The following is a 13,285-nucleotide window of genomic DNA, read 5'->3' on the forward strand; positions in this document are numbered from 1 at the left end:
CATTCCTACTCTCACTGTCGCGTGGCACAGGCAGTAATCCTGAGATTGTTACCTTTCCAGTCCTTCTCCTTAACTCTCTACCTAACTCCCTAAATTCTTCTTTCAGGACCCCTTCTCTTTTTTTACCTATGTCGTTGGTACCTATATGCACCACAACCTCAGGCTCCTCTCCCTCCCATTTCAGGATTTCTTGGACACGTTCAGACACATCCCTGACCCTGGCACCAGGGAGGCAAACTACCATCCGGGACTCCTGTCTGCGTCCACAGAATCGCCTATCCGACCCCCTGACTATAGAGTCCCCTATTACAATTGCCCTCCCCTTCTTTTCCTTACCCTTCTGAGCAACCGGACCGGTCTTTGTGCCAGAGGCCCGGCCGCTGTCGCTGCCCCCAGGTAGGCTGTCTCCCCCACCCTTACTCAAACATGAGTACTTATTTTCAAGGTGTACAGCCACCGGGGTACTCACCAGTCCCTGCCTCTGCCCATTGCCCTTCCTAACTGTGACCCAGTTTTCTGTCTCCCGTGGTCTTGGAGTGACCACCTCCCTGTAACTCCTTTCTATGACCTCCTCGCTCTCCCTGAGCAGACAGAGGTCATCGAGTTGCTGCTCCAGGTTCCTAACGCGGTCCCTTAGGAGCCCCATCTCGACGCACCTGGCGCAGATGTGGACGTCTGGAGAGCACTCAGACTCCATGACCTCCCACATCTGACATCCAGAACAGTAAAGTGCCCTGGCTCTCATTCTCCCCCTTATCCAAATACAATAAAGCCTTACAATTCCAATACAAATACAATACAAGCCAATCAGCTGCTTCCTCTGATCCTCGTCCACCAATCAGAGGCTTCCACCAATCAGAGGCTTCCACCAGAATCCTTCTCTGGAAGTGAGATGGACTACATGTGTACTACATGTGTACTACACTGTACTGTAACTATATTTATATATATTAACCACACACAGAGTTCCCGCTCATTTACAACATTATTTATGTGGTCATTGACCCATATTGACCAGTTTCCACACACACACACACGTGTACTGTACTGTATATATGTGGTATTTATTGACCACACACACGTGTACTACACTGAACTACACTACACTACACTATAACTATATATTTATATTTATTGACCATACACACAGTGTAGTACACTACACTACATTGAACTACACTACACTACACTGTACTATAACTATATTTAATAATAATAATAATACATTTTATTTATGGGCGCCTTTCAAGAGTCTCAAGGACACCGTACACACATTTAGCAGGTAGAGGAAAAACATGTAAGGGGAATGAAATAAGTAGTAGAGACATGACTAGTACACACAGTAAAGACAGAATTCAATACAAAACACAATATGAGGCAATTAATGCACAGATGAAAAGGGACGGGGACGTGGGACTAAGGATAGGCAGAGGTGAAGAGATGGGTCTTGAGGCGGGACTGGAAGATGGTGAGGGACACGGAATTGCGGATCAGTTGGGGGAGGGAGTTCCAGAGATTGGGAGCTGCCCTGGAGAAGGCTCTGTCCCCAAAACTGCGGAGGTTGGACTTGTGGATGGAGAGGAGACCGGCTGATGTGGATCTGATTGACCGTGAGGGTTGGTAGGGGGAGAGGAGATCAGTAAGACATGGGGGGACAGTTGGTGTAGGGCTTTGTAGGTGTAGTCTTTAGACTAGACTGAACTACACAGACATTTCCCGCTCATTTACAACATTATTTATGTGGTCATTGACCCATATTGACCAGTTTACACACACACACACACACACACACACACAAACACACACACACGCACACACACACACACACACACACACACACACACACACACACACACACACACACACACACACACACACACACACACACACACACACACACACACACACATGAACTGTACTGTACTATATATATATTTATTGACCACACACACAGTGTTCTGTGCTGTACTACACGTGTACTACACTACACTACACTATATATTTATACTAGACTACACTACACTGCACTATAACTATATTTATACTAGACTACACACACACACAGTGTACTGTACTACACGTGAACTAATACTATAACTACACTGAACTACACTGTAACTATAACTATATATTTATACTGGACTAGACTAAACTATAAATACATTTCCTGCTCATTTACAACGTTATTTACCTCAGCTCCGTCCGTCTAGTTTATTGACTATACTGTATTTATGTGGTCATTGACCCATATTGACCACACACACGTGTACTACACTACACTTTATTAACAATATAATAACAATAATAATATATTGTATTGTCATTGCACATCAGTGCAACGAGATTTAGTATGCAGCTCCAACCGATGTACAAGAAAAGTAAAATAAATAAATAAGAGGTGTGACGTGACCATCCAAGGGAGACAGTCCAGGGGGGGTGGGGGGCACTCAGCAGGGCCGGTTCAGAGCCGCTATAGCTCTTGGAATAAAGCTGTTTCTGAGTCTGGAGGTTCGGGCGTAGAAGGTCTTGTAACGTCTGCCGGAGGGAAGTAGTTCAAACAGTCCGTTACAAGGGTGTGATGAGTCATTATGGATGCTGACGGCCTTCCTGAGGCACCGTGTGTGGTAGATGCCCTCCAAGGCTGGTAGCTGTGTCCCAATGATCCTCTGCGCTCTGTGGACGACGCGCTGAAGAGCTCTCCTCTCCGCCTCCGTGTAGCTGAGATACCACACAGAGATGCCATACGTTAATATGCTCTCTGTGGTGCAGCCGTAGAACGTTGTCAGCAGCTGCTGGGGCAGACCAGTCTGTTGTAATGTCCTCAGGAAGAACAGTCGTTGCTGTGCCTTCTTGACCAGCGTAGCGGTGTTGGTGGAACATTAAAGGTCCTCTGAAATGTGAGTGCCCAGAAACTTAAAGCTGGACACTCTCTCCACACTTTCCCCGTAAATGGAGATTGGGGCGTATTCTCCATTATGGGACATCCTGCAGTCAATAATCAGCTCCTTGGTCTTGGAGGTGTTTAGTGACAAGTTGTTATGAGCGCACCAGCCCGCCAGGTTCTGGACCTCCACTCTGTATTTAGTTTCATCACCGTTGGTGATCAGCCCAATCACTGTTGTGTCGTCTGCAAACTTCACGATGGTGTTGGTGTCGAATGCAGGGACACTGTCGTGAGTGAAGAGGGAGTAGAGCATGGGGCTTAGTACACAGCCCTGTGGTGTGCCGGTGCTCAGGGTGATAGTGGAGGACAGCTGCGTGCCCAGTCTCACTGCCTGAGGTCGCTCCGTCAGAAAGTTCAGGATCCAATCGCATATCGGCGAGCTGAGGCCTAGCTGGTGGAGTTTGGTGGTGAGCTTGGTGGGGATGACCGTATTGAATGCAGAGCTATAGTCAATGAAGAGCATCCTCACATACGTGCCCTGTCTGTCCAGGTGAGTCAGGACAGTGTGAAGAGCCAGAGAGATGGCATCCTCTGTTGATCTATTTGCCCTGTATGCAAATTGATGAGAGTCCAGTGAGGCAGGGATGCTGGATTTGATATGGGAGTGGACCAGCCTTTCGAAGCACTTCATTGGGATTGGAGTTTCGGCAACCGGGCGGTAGTCGTTCACTTTGGTGACTTTGGACTTTTTCGGCAACGGCACCATGGTGGCTGTTTTCAGGCACTTGGGGAACGTTGCCAGAGATAGAGACAGATTGAAGATTCTCGTGAATACCTCAGCCAGCTGTACAGCACAGTCCTTTAGTACCCTTCCCTGGACTCCATCCGGGCCTGCAGCCTTGCGTGGATTGATCCTACGCAGAGCGCACTGTACCTCCTGAGTGCTCAGTGTTAAGGCCTGTCCCTCCGCCATGGCCGGGGTTATTCCACTCCTGGTGGTGTTGCCAGTTTCGAACCGGGCAAATAAGGTGTTTAGTTCGTTGGCCAGTGTGATATCACCGTGGGGGCAGGCGGGGCTGCTCTTGTAGTCAGTGATGTCCCTGACACCTTGCCACATGCTTCTGGTGTCCGCGGTATTGAAGTGGTCTTCTACCCTTTGCCTGTGGATGTCTTTGGCCCTTTTTATGCCTCTGTTCAGGTTCGACCTGGCCGCACTGTAGGCAGAAGTGTCCCTGGATTTAAAGGCATTGTTGTGTGCCATTAGCAGATCCTGAACCTCCTTGTTCATCCAGGGTTTCCGGTTTGGGAACATCTTTATTTGCTTGTCCAGTTGATGTAGGAGAGCACAGTGCATGTGTACTCCTCCAAGTCTACCTCTGTACCACTGGTAGCCTGTTGTGCAAACAGGTTCCAGTCGGCGCAATCAAAGCAGTCCTGAAGTTGTAGGGTGGCATCCTAATGATATTGACCCCACACAAACACAGTGTTCTGTACTACATGTGTACTACACTGTACTGTAACTATATTTATATATATTAACCACACACAGAGTTCCCGCTCATTTACAACATTATTTATGTGGTCATTGACCCATATTGACCAGTTTCCACACACACACGTGTACTGTACTAGACTACACTATAACTATATATATATATATATTTATTGACCACAGACAAATACATTTCCCGCTCATTTACAACATTATTTACCTCACTAATTTCCCCACACACAAGTGTACTAGACTGGACTAGACTACACTACACTGTAACTGCACTATATATATATATTGACAATATTCACCACACACACGTGTACTACACTATACTATATTTACAATATTGACCACACAGACAGTTCCCGCTCATTTAAAACATTATTCACCTCACACACACACAGTTTTCTGTACTATACTACACTATACTGTTACTGTATTTATATATTTATTGACCCCACACACACACATTGTTCTGTACTACACTGTACTGGACTGTAACTGTAACTGCACTATATTTATATATATTGACAATATTGCCCACAGACAGTTCCCGCTCATTTACAATATTATTGACCTCACTAATTTCTCCATTCTGCACATTATATGGTGATATTGACCCATTTTGACCCCACACACACACAGTGTTCTGTACTACACTACACTACATTTATACTATACTAGACTAAACTATAAAGACATTTCCCGCTCATTTACAACATTATTGACCTCAGCTCCGTCCGTCTAGTTTATTGACCATACTGTATTTATGTGGTCATTGACCCATATTGACCACACACACGTGTAACTGTAGATGATGTGGTCATTGCTACATGTTGATCCATTTTGACCCCACACACACACAGTGTAAGTATATTCATACTACACTACACTATATATTTATATATATTGACCACACATTTACAACATTATTGAGCTCAGCTCCGTCCGTGTAGTTCCAGTACAGTGTAGTACACGTGTTGTACAGAACACTGTGTGTGTGTGTGTGGTCTAGTCTACACTACACTATATTGACCAGTTTCACACACACACGTGTAACTACACTACACTGTACTATATTTACACTACACTATATTTATATATATATTGACCACAAACACACACACTATATTTACACTAAACTACATTTACAACATTATTTACCTCAGCTCCGTCCGTCCGCAGCGACTTCACCAACCGCCGCTGCTTCTCCGCCGCCATTTTCATGCGGTCGATGGGGCGGGCGGAAGGGCGGCCATCTTGGTGAGGTATCTAAATATGACGTTGACGGTGGCCATCTTGGTGAGGGCAGGTGAGGTGGTTAGCCGGCGGCCATCTTGGTGAGGTGGTCAGCCGGCGGCCATCTTGGTGAGGGCGTCAGCCGGCGGCCATCTTGGTGAGGGCAGGTGAGGTGGTCAGCCGGCGGCCATCTTGGTGAGGGTTCTATTCCCTTCGCTCCACAGAAGCTGCTGCTTCTCCCGCTGTGTTTCAATACAATACAATACAATACAATTTATTTGTCATTTGAACTCCATTGAGATTCAAATGAAATGTTGTTTCTGCAGTCATACACACAAGAAAGAACCAAGACACAACACAATTTACACAAACATCCATCACAGCGCATCTCCTCCTCGCTGTGATGGAAGGCAAACACGTATCTCTCCCCTGCACACCCCATTCCCCTCCCGATGTCAGAGTCAAAGCCCCCGGCGGGCGATGGCAATTGTCCCCCGGCCATTAACGCCGCGCCGGATGATGCAAGGCCGCGCCCCGGTTCTTGTTGTTGGAGCCCCCTGCGGGCGCTAGCAAAGTCCCGCAGCCGTTCCAAGCCGCGCCGGGCGATGATGTAAGGCCCCGCTCCAGGTACTTTTCAACCCCTCAACTCGGGCGGGTGAAGTCGCCGTTGCGGAAGCCCCGAAAAGCGGTCACCCAGCAGGGACCCGCGGGCTCCCGGTGTCACTGTCCACCAGACACCAGGTTGGAGCCTCCAAATCTCCGGGGTCAGGTCGCAGCCGAGCGCCACCACCGCTCCTCCCGAACTCGGCCAACTCTACCATGGTGAGTAGGTCCGCAGCTCCGCGACTGGCTAACCCACTAACCCACCCACATCCCCAAGACGTGCAGTCTGTACGTTAATTCACTTCTGGCAAATTGTCCCGAGTGCGAAGAAAAGGAGTTGTGCAGGTGATCGATGATCGGTGTGGGGTTGGTTGGGTGAATGGCCTGTTTCCTCTAAACTAAAGTAAAACTAAATTGAACGAATCCATAAGAAGCCCAACACATTGTAATTGATCCAGTCCACTGTTACCCTCCGCAGTGTTTCCCAGTACAGGTGATCAGTGAAGGCAAGTGCCCATATTCAGGCCCCGTAGCCACTGCAGAATAGGATGTGGACTTGGTGCTCCGTGAAACAATCTTCACTCTGTAATAAAGTGGCCAATGTAGCCTTAAGAAAAACACATTCGGAATTACATAGAAACATAAACAATAGGTGCAGGAGTAGAGGCCATTAGGCCCTTCGACCCTGCACCACCATTCAATATGATCATGGCTGATCATCCATCTCAGTATCCTGTACCTGCCTTCTCTCCATACCCCCTGATCCCTTTAGACACAAGGGCCACATCTAACTCCCTCTTAAATATAGCCAATGAACTGGCCTCAACTACTTTCTGTGGCAGATAATTCCAGAGATTCACCACTCTCTGTGTGAAAAATGTTTTCCTCATCTCGGTCCTAAAAGATTTCCCCCTGATCCTTAAACTGTAGGGGGCGCTGCACTGGCAGCAGCCTGTCGGCAGCGTGTCCGTCTTTTTTCAACTTTTTTAATTTTTTTAGTATGTTTAAAAGTGTGTTTTTAATGTTTCGTTGTGTGTTATGTGTGGGGGGTGGTGAGGGGGGGTAAGGGGGAAACCGTTTCGGCCGCCTCTTCCATGGAGAGGCGACTTTTTCAGGTCGCCACCCCCGTGGCCTAACATCGAGGACCGGCGCGGACTTTCCCGGAGACGCGCCCGGAGCTTCAGCGGCGGGCACAGCGTGGACTCTCGGCGCGGAGCGGGTGAGACCTCGCTGGAGGGGAGCGCTCCGTTACGCTGGCCCGCGGCAGCCGGCAGCCTGAAGCCGCGGTCTGCAGAACTCCAGCTGGTGCGGCGTCTACAGCCCGGGATCTCACGTTGGGGACCCGGGGGGAAGAAGCTTCCACCGCCGGCCCGCGGCCGTCTTCTACCGCGGGCGTGGCATGGACTTAACATCACCCCAGGAGGGGAGCTTCGACCGCCGGCCCTGCAGACTGCGGTGCTTCCGGCTGCGGCACGGCAGGTACTTTAAAACTTTGACCGCCGGCCTGCGGCCTACACCAGCCTGAAGCCGCGGTCTCTGGTTGGGAAGAGCCGATCCTGGACTCACCTTGACTTTGACTTTGTCCCTTACCATCTGGACGCCCGCAGCAACGGCTGTGGAGGGTGGTGGTCCCGACCACGGGGGAAAATGGAGGAGGACTGGCCAAGCTCTGTGCCTTCCACCACAGTGATGAATGCTGTGGTGGATGTATGTGTAACATTTTTATTGTGGTTGTGTACTTTATTATTGTACCGCTGCTGGCAACCCAAATACCACCGACCTTGGTTGCGTGGCAATTAAATTATTTCTATTTCTAACTGTGACCCCTTGTTCTGGACTTCCCCAACATCGGGACCAATCTTCCTGCACCTAGCCTGTCCATTCCCATAAGAATTTTGTAAGTTTCTATAAGTTCCCCCTCAATCTTCTAAATTCTAGCGAGTGCAAACAGAGTCTATCCAGTCTTTCTTCATATGTAAGTCCTGACATCCCATGAATCAGTCTGGTGAACCTTCTCTGTACTCCCTCTATGGCAAGATTGTCTTTCCTCAGAATCGGAGACCAAAACTGTATGCAATACTTCAGGTATGGTCACACCAAGACCCTGTACAACTGCAGTAGAACCTCCCTGCTCCTATACTCAAATACTTTTGCTATGAATGCTAACATACCATTCACTTTCTTCACTGCCTGCTGCACCTGCATGCCTACTTTCAATGACTGGTGTACCATGACACCCAGGTCTCGTTGCATCTCCCCCTTTCCTAATTGGCCACCATTTAGATAATAGTCTATTTTCCTGTTTTTGCCACCAAAGTGGATAACCTCACATTTATCCACATTATACTTCATCTGCCATGCATTTTCCCACTCGCCCAGCCTATCCAAGTCACATTGCAGCCTCCTAGCATCCTCCACACAGCTAACACTACCCCCCAGCTTCGTGTCATCCGCAAACTTGGAGATGTTGCATTCAATTCCCTAGTCCAAATCATTAATATATATTGTAAATACCTGGGGTCCCAGCACTGAGCCTTGCGGTACCCCACTAGTCACTGCCTGCCATTGTGAAAAGGACCCGTTTACTCCTACTCGTTGCCTCCTGTCTGCCAGCCAGTTCTCTATCCACATCAATACTGAACATTACTCAAATTACATTTGGGTTGTTGAAATATTCCCGGCCAATGTTCATTTTCATCCTCTCTAATTTTGATTTCTCAAAGGTTCAGTTAAAACATCCCCCTGCTATTTTTGCTGAACACATGTTGGCTGTTTCACCTTCACCAGAATGGATACAGACATGTTGTCTCTATGTCCACAGATGTTCAACGGCAACACAAGGAGATTCTGCGAGCACAGACTGAAACACTGAGCGTGAACACCATCCTGATGAATGAGAAAGTTAAGAATTTTTTGCTTCTTGATCGATACGCTGAGCTCACAATCATCTCCACCGTTCGGCACCGGAGACTGGTGGACATGAGCTGCTGGCAAGAGGTCTGGACCATGAGGAATGGCAAGAGAAACATCTGCGGAGAGAAACGGAACAAATACGAATTGATCAATTGTTCCAGAAATGTTTACTCACGGAAATGAAGAGATTTTGGTCTGAGCACAAAGCTGGGAGTTCAGCATCCATGGCCGGAGTCCCGGGGATCGTAAAAACAACAATGGTGCAGAAGATTGTTCATGACTGGGCCACGGGGAAAATATACCTACGCTTACAGTTTGTCTTCAGTTTCAAATTCCGGGATTTAAACACAATTAAAGACGACAGAATAAACCTGAGGGAACTGATTCTGGATCAGTATCCATACTTTGGGAATATGCTGGGAGAAGTCTGGAAGAACCCAGAGGAATTGCTGTTTATATTCGACGGTCTGGATGAATTCAAGGGCAGAATCGATTTTGCTGACAGTCGGAGAGACACAGAACCTAAGCACCAGTGCCCAGATCCCGAGTGGTGGTGTGAAGTATCTGACATTGTGTACAGTTTAATCCAGCACAAGCTGCTCCCAGGGTGTTTAGCGCTAGTGACCACCCGCCCCACTGCGTTACATTTACTGGAAAAGGCAGAGATCAGTATCCGGGCTGAAATCCTGGGATTTGTTGGTGAGGAACGGAAGGAATATTTCGCCAGGTATTTTGAAAATCAGTCGATGGCAGCAGCTGTTTTCAAACACGTGAAGGAGAATGAGATCCTGTACACCATGACCTACAACCCCTCCTACTGCTGGATCCTCGGCCTGACACTGGGCCCCTTCTTCACACAAACACACCGGGACCCACGAGTTCCCAAGACCATCACCCAACTATATTGCTACTTTATTTACAACATCCTGAAAAACCACGGCCGTGAGATTGAGAGCCCCCGTGAGGTGTTACTGAGGGTTGGTCAGATGGCCTTCACTGAAGTGTCCGAGAAGAACATCGTGTTCACAGATGGAGATTTGATCAAATACAATCTGCAGCCTTCCCAGTTCATGTCCGGGTTCCTGATGGAACTTTTGGAGAGAGAGGGTTCAGCCAGGAGCGTGGTGTACACCTTCCCGCACCTCACCATCCAAGAGTTTGTAGCCGCACTCCCGCAATTCCTAACTGTAGATCCCGGGAATATCGTGAAACACCTGTCTGAAGCCCACAGCACGACAGATGGGCGATTTGAAGTATTTCTTCGTTTTTTCGCTGGTCTCTCCTCCTCACGGTCAGCTCGGGTCCTGGAGGAGTTTCTGGGTCCATTTCCTAATGAAACAACCTGCCGAGTGATTGACTGGAGGAGGAGGTTCAACGCCGGGCTGGAAACACAGAGTGCAGCTGGTCAAAGGAGCCTCCTGAACACAATGCACTACCTGTTTGAGTCTCAGAATCCTGGACTGGTCCTGTCTCATGTCATCAGGTTCTGTGATACAATCAAACACCTCAATCTGTTGAACTGCCACATTCAGTGTGAAGATCTCCAGCGGCTGGGACCGGTTCTGCACAAGTGTCAGCACTTGGGGTAACTGTCCGTTTGACACTAACACTGAACTGTAAAATTGTTCCACTATTTTGTTATTAAGTCCAGCACCCCTTCTATGGGGTCGAGCGGCCGTCACTTTGCACGGGGGGGGGGACCCCTCCTATTTTATCATCCCCCCCCCCGGGTCACCAGTGGCCGACTCCGTCCCTCCCTCCCCGGGTCACCAGTGGTCGACTCCATCCCCCCCTCCCCGGGTCACCAGTGGTCGACTCCATCCCCCCCACCCCGGGCCACCAGTGGTCGACTCCATCCCCCCCTCCCCGGTTCACCAGTGGTCGACTCCAGCCCTCCCTCCCCCCTCCCCCGGGTCACCAGTGGTCGACTCCATCCCCACCCCCGGGTAACCGGTGTTGCAGCCGTTCTCTGCACGGGGAACATTTCCCAGTCGTCGGGGAATGAGAATAAATAGGGAAAGTCACCAAACACAACCACAGAGATTTATTCAATCATGTGCTGAGGTGCTTCCATAAATAAACGGTCCAGCAGGTGGCAGAGGCCAGAACTCTGAACAAACTGGGTTCAATAATGACCAACCCCACTCACCCACTCCATGCCCTGAAGGTGATCAAGAGCAGCATCTTCAGTCAGAGGCTGATTGCACCAATGTGCAAAACTGAGAGACATAGGAAGTCCTCTTTACCAGCTGCTATAAGGTTATATAATGCGCATAAATAACTGCACTTTTTTTTTTTAATTAATTGTATTTTAACTTGTATTTTAACTTGTATTTTTACTTGTTAATATGGAAGCCATTTGAGGAAATGTGTGGTGTTATGTCTGTATTGAAGCTGTCGTGGCACTGTAATTTCCTGTAAAGGATTATTAAAGGTATAATCTAATATAATCTAATCCATTTGGGAGAAGTTATCTATCTCAGCTCCGGGGTTTGTATCAGTTTGTTTCTTACTCTGTCTGTTTATGTTTAGACTGGGAGGCAACGACCTGTGATATTCCGGAGTGAAACTGGTGTCTGCGGCTCTGAGGATCCCGGACTGTAAAATACAGACACTGGGGTAAGTCCCAGACTGTGAAAGATTGTGTTTACAGACACTGGGTGTCTGACACAGAACATAAACATGATCAGTATTTGTGTCACTGATAAGCACTGGGGAAAGAAGGCCACCCCCTCCTCCCTCTCTTCATCAATGGAGAGGTGGATGAGAGGGTCACCTCCTTTAAGTTCCTCGGGACAACCATACATCAATCCCTATCATGGGAGCTCAACACCAGTCACATAATCAGTAAGTGCCACCAGCGACTCTACTTCCTGCGGTAGCTCAAAAAATTCAGGGTCAGTCGACCAGCCATGACCCACTCCTATTGGTCTACCATAGAAAGCATACTCACATTCTCCATGCTGGTCTGGTATGGTCACACAACCTTGCAGGATAAGATTCGGCTGGAGAGAATAGAGCGCCGAGCTTCTAAGATCATCGGTTGCAGCAGACTTCCCTCAGTGACATCACTTTACTCAACAAGACTCACCGGAAAGGCCAAAAAAATCATAGCAGACCACTTTCACCCGGCACATTACCTCTTTAATCTCCTCCCACCAGGAAGGAGATATAGAAGCATTAAAAGTAAAACATCTCGCTTCAGAGACAGCACCTACCTCCAAGCCATCAGATATTTGAATTTGCACTAATCACTTTGCACTTTATTTTGCACTTGCACTTACGCTTAACATGACGCTGCTGGGTACTGTCCTTCCTGTATATATTGTCCTTCGTACGGTATTGTCTGTATTATTTATTGTAGTGTATGTGGTGGTTGTATTGTACTGCATTGTATCTGTCTGAGAGCGAACCAAGACACATTCCTATCAACTTGTTGACACGGCAAGAAACTTTTTGAATCTTGAATCTTGAATCTTGATTTGCACCGTTTCCTGTCTCTCTGTGTCCCTCACCCTCATTCTCTCTCATCTCCAGGCTGAGCGTTGTCGGTCTCACAGATTCTGGAGTCGAGGATCTTGCCTCCGCTCTCAGTACAAGCCCCTCACTGACGGAGCTGGAGCTGAGTGGGAATAAACTGGGAGATTCCGGAGTGAAACTGGTGGCGGCTCTGAGGAACCCGCACTGTAAAATACAGATACTGGGGTAAGTCCCAGACTGTGAGAGATTGTGTTTACACTCACTGAGTGCCTGACTCTGAGTTAGATAGAGCTCTAGGGGCTAGTGGAATCAAGGGATATGGGGAGAAGGCTGGCACGGGTTATTGATTGGGGACGATCAGCCATGATCACAATGAATGGCGGTGCTGGCTCAAAGGGCCGAATGGTATCCTCCTGCACCTGTTGTCTATGTATCTATGACACAGAACATTAATATGATCAGTAATTGTGTCACTGATAAACACTGGGGATTTGCACTGTCTCATGTCTCTCTGTGTCCCTCACCCTCACTTTCTCTCATCTCCAGGCTGGAAAATGTCGGTCTCACAGATTCTGGAGCCGAGGATCTTGCCTCCGCTCTCAGTACAAGCCCCTCACTGACGGAGCTGGAGCTGGGTGGGAATAAACTGGGAGATTCCGGAGTGAAACTGG

At 48.3% G+C, this 13,285-nt stretch overlaps 1 long non-coding RNA gene across 1 annotated transcript; it reads left to right on the forward strand.

The window, feature by feature from the left end:
- Positions 1-10,602: 10,602 nt before the first annotated feature.
- LOC116969070 lies at positions 10,603-13,202 on the forward strand. The gene is made up of 3 exons (XR_004410611.1): positions 10,603-10,719; positions 11,667-11,753; positions 13,161-13,202. It is a non-coding gene; the product is annotated as an uncharacterized LOC116969070 (long non-coding RNA).
- Positions 13,203-13,285: the final 83 nt, after the last annotated feature.

Source organism: Amblyraja radiata, assembly GCF_010909765.2.
Source record: "Amblyraja radiata isolate CabotCenter1 chromosome 43 unlocalized genomic scaffold, sAmbRad1.1.pri SUPER_43_unloc_2, whole genome shotgun sequence".
Taxonomy (NCBI): domain Eukaryota; kingdom Metazoa; phylum Chordata; class Chondrichthyes; order Rajiformes; family Rajidae; genus Amblyraja; species Amblyraja radiata.